Source organism: Protopterus annectens, chromosome 4.part0, assembly GCF_019279795.1.
Source record: "Protopterus annectens isolate FY-2018-M chromosome 4.part0, PAN1.0, whole genome shotgun sequence".
Lineage (NCBI taxonomy): Eukaryota > Metazoa > Chordata > Ceratodontiformes > Protopteridae > Protopterus > Protopterus annectens.
This window is the reverse complement of record NC_056733.1, coordinates 403,701,640-403,717,696: the sequence shown is the minus strand read 5'-3', so window position 1 is coordinate 403,717,696 and position 16,057 is coordinate 403,701,640. Positions and strand designations below refer to the sequence as shown.

The window sequence follows — 16,057 nt, the reverse complement described above, 5'->3', positions numbered from 1 at the left end:
CAGATTTATCGCATGATGCGTCTCCATAGTGATGATACACAGCTAATTCTTGCACTAATCAAATTAAAAGAGGAATTTATTGAGAGGGGATATAAGCCCACTGCCATTGACTCTCAGATTAATGCAGATTAGGTGGAGAGAAATAGAAGATGTAGACCTTATTTTGAGAATATTCCTCCAAATGCCCAAACCCTTGTTGGTAGAGCTGTTGATTCTCCATCTAATATTATCACCAGTAGTACTGTAGGGGTTAGGATGCCACTAACTTTTGCTAGCAATGTGTACATGGTATGTGATGTTATTAAGAACAATTGGCATAGTCTCTTGACTGATCCTGGACTCAAAGGTATTATAGGTCGCCAACCCAGTTTTACTTTCAGGAATAACAAATCTCTTAAGAACCAGTTATGTTACAAATCCAAGGGTAGACAGAATACTGTACAATCTGATAGAATGGGTACATACCCATGCAGGCGATGTATGGCGTGTGTGTGTATATATGGGGGGGACACTTTTGTATATCCACAATTAGGCTTTGAGATTTGCACCACTTTATATGCTGATTGCCATATCAAGCACATTGTATATTTTTGTTTCTGTACTATCTGTTTTTCATTCTATATAGGCAAAACAAAGAGAGACTTCAAGGAGAGAATTTTAGAACACCTAAGAGACATTAGGAATGCTAAGGAAACAAGTGCGTTGGTCATGCATGTTGCAAAAGAAGGCACTGCACATAAGTTTAAATTTTTTGTTCTAGAAGTCATACACGATAGTATTAGAGGTGGTGACATCAATAATAAGACAGAATCAGTGGAACAGAAGTGGATTATATCTTATCAAGCTGACAAACCACCAGGTCTCAATAGTAAGGTGTTTCTGAAGCCCTTTTTAAAAGCTAGAGCACTGAAACATTGACCAAGTTGTACCAGGCTTATGTCCTTGGTTTCTTATATATATCTTTGCTATGGTTTTTATGTTACATGTCCACAAGACTGGCCAGTTTTATATATATATATATATATTTAGACATATTTTATAAATAAAATAGGTTCATACTAAGCTAATTGCCCTTGCGAGCCATTTTAAGCCTAGCCAATTATCCCTTGTGAGACTCAAACCCTGTACCTTGTGTTTGTAAGGCAAAAACTTTAACTATTAGGCCACCATCCTTGGCTGCTAGAATGTTTAAAGATGTGACTTGAGTTTTAATATTTTGGTCTGAGGAAGCAGATGTAATCCGTGAAAGCGCTTACCTTGTTGTGTTGCTATTAAAGAGTGCTGTATTGGAACCAGTTTGCCTTTTTTTTTCTTCACTATTTTGCTGTTTGCTACATTGGTTCCTTTATCGGTTCAGAGGTTTGTTCTGACTTTACAATTAAAGTGTATTGTTATAATAAATAGCGGTGCATATTTTATCTCGAGAAAAAAAAATAAAAAAACATTTGCATCATAACTCACTGGAGAGAGAAGAATAACTAAATCCTTCTTTTTGAGTATGACAAAGTGCACGTGAGTTTTATAATGGGACTGGTAAATTTCTAGATAGAAATCTTTATACTTAGATAAAATATTTTGAGTCCAGCCAGCCAGAACATGTTTGTAGGTGTTTCTTATAGTAACCATTTGAAGTCTTGGAACACACTTTGGAGAGTCCTGAAATGTGGTGACCAAATATCAAAAAGCCAAAGCTACCAAGTTTGGCATTGCCATTTCTCAGAATATTCCCTTTTCTCCAAGGTATGGTGACCTCAGAGTTGGTATATATAAGTTTGTGGAGTGTGGGGGATTACCCCAACATCACATGTATGGGGGGGGGGGCTTGCTCACTGCAGAAAAGAGGTGTAAAAGTGAAGTGAAGTGTTTAATATTAGCTCTTTGCCTATATGTTTGTGTGTTTTTTTTTCAGTATTAGAGGACTCACTAATGCAAATGTCAATATTTCTGTAGGGAGCCATTTATTACACAAATGACAGAAATTTAACAAATATATTAATGGGGTTATAAACTTTGGCTTACTGAAACTCCTGTAAAATTGTTATTGCTGAAAACTGTCTGTTCTAATTTTTTGCAGTTTGCCCAACTACTGTAAATTTAAATGATTTTAACATGATTTTTCCAGTGGAGTTACTGTTTGTTCAAAAGGACCTTTATGTCAGATATGTTTACATGAATGAGGCTGCCTAGAGTAAAAGCGTTATGGATTATCTGTTTCTGCACAAGCTTGGGGCAAAATATAGAGCAATGTGACTTGCTCTTGGTTAACTTGTTATCTGTGTATGTTCTAAATCCACTATATTAGTAAGAGAGCCAAGTCTTATTCTGACTTAACTTTCTTAGGGTTGTCTCTGAAAATAATTTTGCACAGCTAATATGTTTTCCAAAATATGGGCAGAATATTCTGGATTTGATTCTTGTGAAGTACCTAGGTATTGTTACTCATTACCTGTCATTACTCCCTTTTGGAAATTCTGACCATGTACCTACTGACTTTGTCTTAGCAGGAATAAATACTGCTGATTACAATGAACTGCAAAAGCATGGACATAGATGCAGGGAGAACATCGGATCAGATAATTAGCCCCCATTAATATTTTCTTGGGCCATTAGTAGATGGAGCATAATACCATTTTCAGGAGTGTGCAGTTAAAAAGGATATCAGGAATAAAAATTCACTTTCTCTTTTGTAGAACAGCAGATTTATTGTACTGTTGTGGGAAAAGTGGTATAACTTATAGGATATATCATAAATTTAAAACAAGGACCATAATCAATCATCTAAGAAACTTCAATTGGGTGTTACTGATGCAGCAATTGGCTATATTAGTCACAGTTATCAAAAATTTGGACCTGTGTTATAACAGACAACCTGATAATTCGTGATCCAAAGTTAATGGCAGAAGTCTTTAATAAATGCTTCTCATGTTTGGTATCTGATCCTAACAGGCCTTGTCTCATCCATGAGGCAATACATGTCACTGACTTGCTTGCTCTATTATACCAGATGATATCATCAAATGATCTCCAAAAAAAACTAGAGACTTTGAGCAGTATGAAACTTAATTGTCAGCGTAGGTTGTTATATTAAAAATAGTCTACATGTTCCATGTTTTGCCTTATTGAATTCATTTTTCAAAGAAAGGACTGTCCTTGTCTCTTGGTGAATGCTTTTCAAGTATTTTCAGTGCAAGATCTGCAATGGCTTCAAACTATCAGCTTCACGTCCATTCTTGGCAAATGTTTCAAACTACAGATATCATCACTCCTGAAAGTATACAATACATATGAGCCTGAATTACATATTTATCAACATGGATTAATTAAAGGGAGACAAACTCACACGTTTGACTGAGTTCTATGAATTTCTCAGTAGGGCAATAGGTAGATGTCTTGGGGATGTCAGAAGTTCACTTAGATTTTTGACAGCATGTTTCATGATATAGTTAGTAAATAATTGTGTGAGGAGGGTAAATCTTTATAATGATCATTCAGTGTCAGGTCTCTGGCTTGAATTCTGTTTGTACAGGGGTCCCAAAAACATCATTATTAAGCTCTACTCATTTTTTAAATACTTTCTTCCCTATAACCTCAAACAATGGATATGCAGATGACATTAAAACTGTTTTGACCATTAACAGTCAGTAAGGTATGACAGAATGCTATTAAATGCATACTTGAGATATAGGACATCATGGCTAAAGAGTCACTGTATCTCTCTGAGTACTGTCAAGTGCAAAGTGTTACCTTTTGGCCCTCCTAACATGGATAAACTGAATTTGATAGATCAGTATATATTATAGAAGTCTCTGACACCATGAAACATCTGGGTATAATCATTAGTGATATCTTATCTTGTAGAACTATTGCCGTGTCTGCCTGGCCAAAGCTATTAAGAGTTATAGGTCTTATATATTTAGGACACCATTAACATGATAACCACCTGTATTTGTAGGGATGCATGTCAACACATCATTTCAATAATTGAATATCATGCTATCGTTTCTGCTTAATTAAGAGATGATGTATGGTTACTCAAGGAAGACCATAAGATTTTTTTTTTTTTTTTTTTTTTTTTTTTTGGGGGGGGGGGGGGGAGAGTACCAGCATATAAGGAAATGAGCTATCCTGAGAGTCTTAAACATTTGAAACAGTTGTTAGTCACGTATTTATATTGGAGGAAAATTATGGATTAGGAACCAAACACATTTTGCTGAATTATTTTTAATGAACAAAGTAGAAATCAAATTTCACTGAAAACTCATTTGTATGAATCATGATTAACTGAAAATTGTAAAGTAAAGAAATTACGATTCATCGTATACAAATTTTTATCTTTTCCCAGTTGTATGACGTAAGGGGGGCATCCCCCTGCAAAAAAAAAAAAGAATTAAGCAGCGGTTGGTCTAATGAAACCTTTTTATGAAATGTGTCTATGTGTCATCAGTAATTCACAGTGTGCTTTTTTCTCCACTACTTGCAACTGTGAAGTTAGTGTATCTACATGGGGGAGTATGAGATGTAAAGCCCTACATGGTAGGTGCAGGGGATCTTGCCCCTGCAAAGGAAAAAGCATTGCAAGGTACGTTTGTTGCAATATAGTTTCTCATTCAAATATGATTCTCCAAAATGAGTTGTCAGTCAAATGTGTTTTCAGTCATTTGTGAATCAATGACATGAGATGCAGTAAAAACAATCCTAATCACTGAGAAACAGTAGTCAAATCACTACTATGACAGAAAATTATACTTCACAAAATGTGTAGCTCTTTAAACTTTAGCTGAAGAAGACTGAATCCTGGTATTTAACTGTAAAGCATTATCCTTGATCAATACCTCTAACATTTTCTCTCTACTCTTCAGTTTACCACCCAGTGGCATACTCATCCATTGTCTGCAGGGAACCAAAACTTCATTTCCTGGCAGTTGACTACACTTTTAGCACAAGAGTACTAGGTCTTTGTTTGGCATTGTTGGAATAATGCATTTGTGTATTTCATTTGTTGGAACAGTAAATTTCTGTGTATTTAGTTCATGAAATGTCTAGTGGTTTCATCAGTGTTAGAATGCATACCAAAACATATAGCACTGTAGCCATTTCCTCTGTTGTCTTCATAAACTAAATATAAAAAGAATTTCTGTACCACAATTTTATCTGACCTCACCTTACCAAATTACATTCACTTATAGCTGAAAGATATCTCAGTTCTGATGCAACATCAAAAAACTGATTTGCTGAAAGTATTGGTCAGATTTATTGCAGAGTATAAGTGCTTTGACTCATTTTGTGAAAACATCCTTAGAACTGAATTTGCAGTATTTTCAATGACACTGGCAAGACAGCCATGTCTTCACAGAAAATATGGTGTCCAGGCTAATGATTTCTTCAGTATGGGTAAGCATTTTAAAAATTTCAATACGTTAGTTAGCAAATGGGCAGCTCAAATAATAAATTGTCAGTGAAAAAATAGATACATGAATTCATTGAGTTTCTCCAGCGGAATTTCCAGTATTGACACAATCATAGTAACAAATCTTCTGTGACATTTTGATCCTTTATCATTTCTTCATTTACAGGTGGAAACAAAGATTTTTTTTTTTTGCTATGAGAGCGTATCCTTCATGCTAAATCCACAGAGTCTAGATATTGCCTAGTTGCAAATCTGAAACACAAGCATAGTTTTATTTGTTTTGATTTTTTTTCTGGCTGATATAGCTTCACTTTGTTTTTAACCACATTTGCTAGAGTTTCCTTCCAAAATTTATCAAACTTTGGAACTGAGAGTTCTTTGTTTATCACTTTGCATTCGACTTGCAAGCCATTTCTTGTTTTGTTGTTGAGGTATTGGGTGCTTCTCTGTGTGTGTGTGTGTGTGTGTGTGTGTGTGTGTGTGTGTGTGTGTGTGTGTGTATATATATATATATATATATATATATATATATATATATATATATATATATATATGGGTTCCCTTCAGAATCTCAAACTACTGAAATCCTGAATTTCAATAGCCCGAGACCAGAAAGTGCAGAATACCAAAAACCCAGAAGCATGAAATTCAAAATCCCGAAGTTCGCAGATTTTGAATTAGCGGTTCGGGTGTTGCAGTGTGCGAGTGGATGGTTGGAGATGTAGGTAAGTATTTGTGTTTTACGGGTTTTGGGTAGGGGCTTTAGTGTGTATGTGTGTTTTGTTAGTGTGATGTGTGTGTGTGCGAGGGGAATGTAGCTTGTGTAGAGGTGTTTTTGTGTGTTTGTCTGTGTAGTGCAACCTTGGAGTTAGTATATTTAAGTGGGGGTGTGGGGGGTGCAGGGATGCTTTCCTCCCTGCTTGTATGTCGGGTAGGTGTTTGTGTATGTATAAGGAGGTGTATGTTTGTGTCTGTGTGTGCGGTATGTTTTGTATAGAAGTCATGATTTTAAATTTCGCTCTTCTGGGGTTTCGGCTTCATGGTCTGGAGATACTGAAATTCGAGATTTCAGTATTTCAGGATTATGAAGTGAATCTATATATATATATATATATATATATATATATATATATATATATATATTTAACCACACTGTAAACTGCCTTTTCTGTGGCACAAGTAAGTGGAAATCCTGTTTTAATGTGGATTAGAATGCTGTAGCTCACAACTGTATAAAGTTTCAGTATAGCATTACTACAATCAGATCATGATCTTCATAGGTCTGTACTAGGCTAATGGCCCTGGAGCCTTTACAAACCCAGCCCATAGGATTAACCTGGCATCATGCCACCCGATTTTAGTTCACAGTGCCTCTGTCAAGTAGAGCCACTGGAGTGATCCCCAGGGTGAATTTTCTATTTCCCATTCACTCATAAAGATGTCTCTTGAAGAGGCCTAGTGAGGCACTCCGCTTGACATGTACGGGAAGTCTATTCAATAGCATGGGCAGTCTGTGGGTTATGAACCTGTCCCTCCAGCTTGTTCTGTTGATTGTGGTAATAAGGTTGAGGTCTCTGCAGCATGTAGTGTGGAGTGATTGGGATTTCATTAGATGTAGCATTTCTAACAGAGCTGGGTCAGACATGGCTTTGTAAGTCAAGCAGAGATTGCCTCTAAGTAGGCGATATGAGACCGACAATAGTTGGAGTTTTTTGTGTCTGCCCATATAGGACAAGTGTTTAAGGCCTAAGATCCTCTTTGTGAGGTATTTTTGCAGCCTCTCCAGTTGTTGTAGTTGTCTAGTGAGGTACATGCCAAATGGGGCATTGTACTCAATGACTGGCCTAATGAGGGATGATTAGAGGGAGACAATGACCTCTTTCTTCCTGGATGCAAAACCCTTAGTAATGAGATGTGCCACATAGAAAGACTTTCTGACCACAGTGGCAATATGATGGTCAAAAGAGAGGTTGCTGTCAAACTGTGTTCCCAGATCTCTTATGACGCCTTCTGTGTTCAGTGGACTGCCATCGATGTGGTAATTCATGCGAACTGGGTTTTTCCCAAAGGGGATGACTACACATTTTTTGGCATTGAACCTAAGGCCATGGTTCTGACACCAGTCATTGTTCTTAGTGAGGCCTTTCTGTAGGATGTCAGCATCACTTGGGGAGTTAATTATGGCTCCCAACTTGTCAGCCAGAGTCCCTTCGTGTTGGCCTGAACTTCAGAGAAGTAGATACCAAACAGGAGAGGACCCATGACTGATCCCTGTGGGACTCTACTCATGATTGGTCGACAGTCTTGTCTTGGAGTCAGCTACTTTCACACTGTGGGTTCTATCTGGGAGCCAGTTTGCAACCCTTAAACCATTAAAACCATTTTACATGGGTAAGGAGTGTCTTGTCAACTGTACCACCTCTGTCAGTTCAGACCTACTCTTCTACCATCTTATACCATCATGGCTCCCTAAAACAGGTCTTCTCTTACACAATCCATCCATTTCTTGGACAGACATCTTTGTCTTCAGTTTATTTCTTCTTGCTTCTCCCAGATCTACTTTACCTTCTCATCTTGTCTTTTTCTACACAGGTGACTGAAGCTTCATAATCTGATCTCCTTGGCATTTCTTTAAATTGAGGTTACTTTGGCTCTTACACTGATATACTTATTTCTTCATCTGTACTAGAGTCTGTGTCTTACTCCCTGTCTTAAGCTCTTCATCTCTATAACCTTAGTCTTCATCAGCTGCTGTGCCTTCACTGACCAGGTTTCAGTGCCATACACTTCCCTTTGTCTCAAGCGTGCCTCCTAGATAATTAAATATGTGACGCTATCCAGCATTTCCCCTTTCTCTCAATTTTCAGCATTTTCTGATTTCCCCCATTCACTGTCATGGCCACTGTCTTGTTTGTACTCAGTTTTGTCCTGTGTGCCTTCAGTTGTACATTCCATTTACCTCTCATCAGCTGGTATTTTTGTTCAGAGTCTGATTGTTGTACCACATCATTTGTTGACTTCAGTCTTGCTGGTCTCTCCCTTACAACCTGTTTGCTGATGTAGTCCATCACCAGTGTTAACAAAGGTGGACTTGGAGCTGAACTCAGATGCACACTCACTTCCACTGGCAACTTCTCTGCAAATCCAAACACTATTTGCACTTTTGTCATTGGGTCCGTGTACATAGCCAGCACTAATCCCATCAATGTTTCCAGGACTTTGAACCATCACAAGACTTCCCACATCTGTTTTCTATTTGTAAAGAATGAGATGGTTTACTAGGCTGGGTGCAGTTGGAGTAAAGTACCATCCTTGTTCTTTCTTTCAGGTGTGCTATGTTTTTCTTCTGCTGTTCTTTTTTTTTTGTCAGAGCCTAGACTGAGTCCCATACATAAGTGGGCATGGCAGTTATGCATTCCGGATTCTCCACATTGCAGCATCAGGTGTAATGAAGCAACATGTAATGCCTTCATTCTGCAGTTTCTATTCTGTCTTATACTGTAACAATCCCATATGGCAGTATTTTGCATTAGGGATACCTTTTTCCTAATTTTTAATTTCTCCAAGTCTTTTGGGTTTCTAATACCATGACATGAGTGGAACACATTCCTAAGTCAAAGTATGATTAAAGTTCATGAAATTAGTATTGTTTCAGTCTTTGATTTTAGCCAGAAGTGCCCTTCGCAGCAACTGCAATGTGCCCAGCATTGACTCCTCATGCAATTAATACAGTTACTTGTATTGGTAACATATCGAAGTATGATTGTAAATTATTTTTATAAGACCCATTGCTCCTGTTACTATTGGAATTGTCTGGGTATCCTTTCACATTGCCCTCATTTATGTCTGTAAATATTGGTACTTTATGACTTTGTGTCTCTCTGTAAGTAGTCACTGGGTGTAGCCATTTCAATTATCTGTGCTACTTTTGTCTTTTCATGGACAGCTATGCCTGGTTTTCTCATATCTATTTTTGAACTGTTGGTAATGGGTGATCCCATGTGATATAAACATAATTTTCTATACTGCTTTGTGGCTGTTGTTTTCAATGCTTCTCAGCTACTTCATTGTTACAATGTTTGCACAATCCCCAGTGCTACAGTCTTCCTACATTATTATGGCTTTCATTATACAGTCCTTCTTCCATTAGTGTATCACATCTAGCAACAAGATGTACAGCTGTTTCCAATTATATTTTGTGAAAACTGCATTTGTCTGTTTCTCCCACATGTTCAATAGACTTTGTAAACCAACGTGTACATAGTCCACTGTCCTAGACCACCAATAATAACGTTTTGCCTTTTGATTTAAATTCAACTTTTCTTAACCATTCCTGCATTCAGTCCTGATCAACATGAGGTTATTCCAAAAGTTTTCTGTGCTTGCAACTATATTTATGCATTTTCCACATTTCTTGCTTTCTCATCTGATCCTTTACCTTATATACTTTCTTTTGTTTTTTTGCAGATTCAGTTGCTGTCTGATTTTTAGCTACTTCTAGTTGATTTCTATTCCCACTTGACACTGATATGCTGCTGCTAAACTAAGCAGGGAAGTCATCTTAGACTTATTCTCTAACATGTCATCATGTTTTATAACTTTCACAAAAACTGTAAGTTAGGACAGGGAGAGCATATTGGTTTATGGACAGGGAGAGCATATTGGTTTATAGCTTGGAATTTATTCCAAGGTGTCAGATCTGTTTTCAGTATTAATTTTAATTGTCTAACATATTCCTTAGTGAGTTTTGTTCACATTTGTTCATGTTTTATTTTCGATCCATCATCAATTCCCAAATATTTATACACTCCCTGCAGCTCAGATTCCTTTATATCCCATTCCTGTCCCCAAACTGATATTTTCTTGGTGCAGCAGCTTTCCTGCTTTAAAGGTTGCTTTTGCACATTTATCAGGACCAAATGCCATTCTTGTATAACCTGAGAATGTTTTCACTACTTGTAGTTGTGCTTTCAGTTCCTCATCTGATGAGCTATGCAGTTTTAAGTCATCCACAAAAAGATGAGAAGTCTTTACACTTTGTTGTTTTCTGGGAGCTAAATTGTAACCATGACCTAATCTGTTAAGTAGACAGTTTAATGGGTTAAGGGCAATACAAAATAGCAGTGGTGACAGAGAGTCACCCTGGGATATCCCCCTTTGAATTTGTATCCCTGGAATAATATTTTGTCCTTTATCATGACTTAATTGCGAAGTGGTCTGCCACTGTTTCATGGTCCCTGTAATGTAATCAATCAGTGTGCAGTATGTCTGCTACATTTGTAATCACTCTTTTATCTATGTAGGTGGGATGCTGTCAAATGCTTTTTTGTAGTCTATCCATGCCATACTCAGATTCTTCTCCATTTTACAGTTCTCCATTATGACTTTATTTAGCAACAAATGAGCTTTGTTCCACATGATTTTCTTTTGTTACATTGCCATGATAGAGTTTTCTTCTAAATGAATATAAACTGTGTCGGCATCAATTCCAATGTATAGTTTATGCATCATTGAAAGGTAAGTTGTTGGTCTATAGTTTTTACGACAACCTCTGGTTCACTGTTAAGGAAGAGTGTTGTTAATCAGGCTGAAGTCTGTTCAAGGTGCATACATAAATGGTTCTTACTCATGGCTAAACCTTGTAAAGATGTTAATACTTTTGGCCAGAAGTTAGGTACTGCATCTGGGCCTGGGGTTTTCCAATTAGGAGCTTTTCTAAAATTTGTTTCAATTTCTCTGGCCGTTACTTCATCCCATTTCATATCCTGTACATTTGAACTACTTCTTCTTTTATCCATTTAGCATCTTTGTTATGTTCCACAGGATCTTTATAGATATTTCTAAAAATGTGACCGTTTCTTCTTTTTTTGGTGGTGTTTCTATTCCTTTTGCCTTATTTCCCAATTCTCTATAAAACCTTTTTGGGTCATTAATACATTATTTTGTTCCTTTCCTTTATATTTATCTGCATATCGTCTAAGTTTTTCTGCCTGTGCTGATTATTTTTAGTTTATTTGCAATACTATAAAATAGATCCTAATCTATTCTGATACTGCCTGTTGCTTTTATCGTGTATATCTTTCTAAGTATTTTTGTTGATTTGTTCCCACGTCTGTACTCTTTTAACAGTGACACTTCTTAACTGCTTTATAGTTTATTCTGTTTTATATTTACATGATGGCATGTGATTTCCCCCTTCCTTTCCTGCCTTGTGTTTTTGAGGTACGACTATCTGTTATTAATTTAGCTTCACAGTAATATATCTTATTTACTTCTGTTGTTTTGCATGAATTTCAATGAACAGTTCTGATTACTGTGTTCATTTGTTATGTCAGGCTTCTAATATTTTGGGTCTTATTGACTGTCTGTAGACTATTTCTTTCATTGATCTTAATATGTCTGTCCATCTTTATTAAATCAAGCAACTTTTCCCTTAGATCATTGTCTTCTAAACTGATGGCACATTTTTTCTCTCAATTTCTTGTGGGTATTTACAAAAAGTTCCAGAGCATCTTCCTGTGCCATATTCGCTTCAGTTTCATTCTGTGGCATCTGTTACTCTTTCGTATGGGTACTCACTGGCCTGTCACGCCACAACATTGACTGTGTCTGAGTTGCCACAGTTTCCTTTTCCTTCCCTTGCTCTGCAACTTCAACTGAACTTTTATGCTGCCTTCCTAATGAAGGCTCCAAAGTATCTTCATATGGTAACTTATCAGATGTTTCCCACTCTACTGGTTTTTCCTTAATTTGAGGATTCATTATTTTATCCTGCTGTGGTGTTATCAGACTTAGATTTTCTATACTAAATCTTTCACTTTACAGGTAATCCATAATCTCAGTTTCTATTTGTTTAACTTCTCCATTACTAATTGTCCTTTATACTTTACCTCTTTTTTCTAATTTTTGCATTGTAAACCTTTCCATATATGGATGCCTTTGTCTGTATTTCTCTTGTCTTTGGTGCTGATCTTTTTGTATTAGTTTTGCTTTCTCCTTTGCATAAATATTGCACCATATTAAATCTCTTTCTTTCCCATGTCCATATTTCTTCTTCAGATGTCTCCTTCTCCTCCTGTTTTCCTTACGTAGGTGACTCACTGCTTCATCATGCTATGATATATATATAATCTGTGTTAGACTTTCTACAGTAAATCCTTCACATTGCATGTATTCCATAACTTCAACTTCTACATTTTAACCTTACTTTACTAATCTTGTGTTTTACATTCCCCCTTTGTAATCTTGTTTTTTTGTATTGTGAAATTTTCCATATCTGGGTGTCTTTGCCTGTATTTCTCTTCGAATATCTTTGTGGCTGCTTTTTTTGTATCAATTAATTTGGCTTTCTCCTTTGAATAATTATTGCACCATGTCAGATCTCTCTTTCTTTCTTTCCTATGTCCATATTTCTTTTTTATACTTTTCAAAAATCTTTAGATTTAGTTTTTCTCACTTCCCCAGTCACATATTTTTCCAAATGGCCCAAGGTTTCTTAGTGTATATAATGTTTTTTCTTGAATCTGTTGTATTAATGAAAACAAATTTGCATTTGAAGCTTTTGACAGATTTTCTTGTACAAATATCTTTCCTCTAATTTCTGTCTCAATCTTTTTGTATTATTTTGTGTCTGGAAATTCTGGGTTTTTTGTATAATAGCAATAATACATAATGTCTTTCTTATGCTTAGTAGTCCACACTATCATCTTTATTGCTCAGTTATTGTGATTTTTTTGTGGAATACTACTTCCTTCTACAACAGGGGGGCCATCCTCCCCCTGATTCTGGCTTAACCCCATTGTAGGGATGTTTCCATGTCTTGAGGATTCAGCACTGTCGTTTTTTCCAGTCCTGGCACCAGTGTGCCTACCAAGATTGGACACTTTTTTTAGCTTGGGACTTGTTCACCCAGCTGTCTTTTTAATTTTTTTTAACCTACTTTTGTCCATGATATATGTTATATAAAATATAATCTGTATACTAGTGTTGTCTTGGTGAGATTTTGTAAAAAAAGAGGGTCCACCTAGTTACGGTACTCACCAAGAATTGAGGATGAATTTCAGTTCCAACAATATTAATCTCCTTTGCTTGTTGATTTTATAATCTCTCCATTCGGACCCTATTGTTCTGTTTAAGATGATGCAGTAGTAGGTTACAAAATTCCAAGGCATTTAGCTGTATTGTCATTTTGTCTAAGTATGACCTGAAAAAAACTTTTTTCTCCTACATAGCTTTTAACTTCTTTGTTAAAGACACAGGAGCAAATTCAAAAGCAATGAGAGACAAAGGCCCAAAATTAAGGTGAGCTTTTAAATATTACCCTAATTCACTTTGATAGTTAATATAAAACAGGTTTTGCATCAATGTGCATTTTCTGAAGAATATACAGTATGGAACTCCGGTGTATAGCATTATTGAATAAATATAATTCTGAATACTGTACCAGAAAATCAATTTTATGAGGGGCAGAGCAAAAATATAAGGAAAATCAGGGACAGTTGAGAGCTATGTTTGGGTGGCTGCAATGTTGCACCAGTTAGTGTTGTGACCTTACAGCAAGAGGTTCTCCGGTTCGATTTTCGGCTGGGGTGTCTTCTGTGCAGAGTCTGCATGTGTTCCCTGTGGTCATGTGAGTTTCCTCCTGGTGCTCCAGTTTCCTCCCACATTCCAAAGACATGCAGTAGGTGGATTGGGCACTCTAAATTGGCCATAGATGAGAGTGTGTAAGTGAGTGTTATGAATGAACTAACACGGCAGGGCTAGCCACTTGGCAGTGTAAACCTTGGCTCAAGATGATTGCCACTGCCATAGTGACACCCCGACCCCATGTGCAAAATGGGAAAAGGGGATGAGGATGGATGGAGTTGAGAGATATATTTCTCCAGCATTCACATTCTAGAGACTCATTCCTAACTTCTTCTCACTGTGTGGAAGAGTTTGTGTGGCTGCTTTGCTCCATTTGCCTGCTGACCATCAGGCCTCTACTTATTAGTGTTGAGCTCATGTATTTCCTACAGGTAATGAGTACCAAGATCACCTGGATGAGAGCTTTTCAGGCACTGGGAACATCACTGAAACAACAGAATTTTTGTGCAACTCAAAAACCCTGACTCTGGATAATGGGTATTCTCAATGCCATCCAGCTACAAGAGCACACTGCTGTGCATTCAATAAATAATAGCTACTTCAAGCAGTGGCTTGAAGTACAAACCCAAAATGCCCACCTTTCCTTTGAGGGATTGTAGCTATACTCATCCTGCGCCATCCCCTACCCATCCCTCATAATTGTCATTCCCATCTTCTTCTGTCAGTACTGTCAATCACCTGATCCACTAATTAAATTTGGCTCACCAGCCCCATAGTCCGTGCTTTCTCCTTCTGTACTATCAGTGCTGGTTTTATATGTTTATTCCATGTCTGCATGGTGTTTCTCCATGTTCTCTTATTTCCACCCAGGTTTTAAAAATATGCCAGGTAATTTGCTACCTTACAGTGAATGTATTAAAATTTCCCCTTCCTTTGTGACTTTGCTTGTATCTGAAATGAATTCATGATAGGAAGAGAAAGAGAGGCCATTTTACTTGTCTGGGTTAAAAATGTGATTGCTTTCATACCAACACCATAGATGTTGTGATTTTTGTGCACACGTCTTTCTGGCAGGTCTTTGTTAACTAATACTGACATGGAAATACTTGTCATGAAAGTAGACAGCCTGATAAGTTCATAAGTGCTGAAATTTATATCTTGCTATAAGAGCAAGAAGTGGTATTGAACAACAAATTCATTTTTGATACATTTAAAACTAAAAGAGGTAGATAGACTAAAGCACAAAAATAAATAAAAAATCTACAGTAAGACTTCAGGTGCTCTAAACTCCAGATTTATTTAACACTTTTGTCTCATTAAATGGACTTTTTCAGAATAGACTGTCTTGAAACAAAATTCAATTTATATTGCATTACTTTAAAATCATGTTATAAAACCAATATAAATGCTCGTTTTATTTAATAATTTAAAAATATTCACCTGTTCAAGTCTCTTTCTTAAACTGCAAAATGCTCTTTATGCTGATAAAATCACTAAGACATGGGGGATGACTTGCATCTAATTTTATCTGCCATTCAAATACTTTTCCCCCCAAAAGTTATTAATACTGCCAGTTATCCTTAACACTATCATGAAAGAACTGAAATTTTCTAAAGTTCCCAGCCAACACCTATGAACAGTTATACAAAGCATTTTTGTTGTATCCATGTTTTGTAGTGTACACACGTTCATACACTTTCTGTAACAATTTTCTCATGGTCATCCCAACTGGAAATCTGTTACAGCTCATATATGTCACAGCATAATGGATTCCTGCCTTCTGTTGCCAACAGTTCAAAGTAGTTTGTAGAATGTCTGTTAGCCTTTACCACAGTGGCTGACATGCTCAAAGTTGTAAGATCATAACAACTTTCTGAGATTAAATATTTGTATTGATCACATTTATCAAATATATTTTTATCTCTGGTCAATTTATTTAATTTTCAACCACATCATCCTTAATGCACGTAGGGCGGCAAGTTTCTGCATGTATTTTGAAAGCTACTTACTGGAGTAGTTTAAAAGAAAATATAGATTCTAAGATTATTGAATCAGGAGTGAGTT

General features: G+C 36.6%; 1 protein-coding gene across 1 annotated transcript in view; it reads left to right on the top strand.

The window, feature by feature from the left end:
- LOC122799352 (transmembrane protein 132B-like) overlaps nt 1-16,057 on the top strand; it is a 2,948,958-nt gene that overhangs the window by 749,499 nt on the left and 2,183,402 nt on the right. The gene's annotated exons all lie outside the window — the stretch shown is intronic.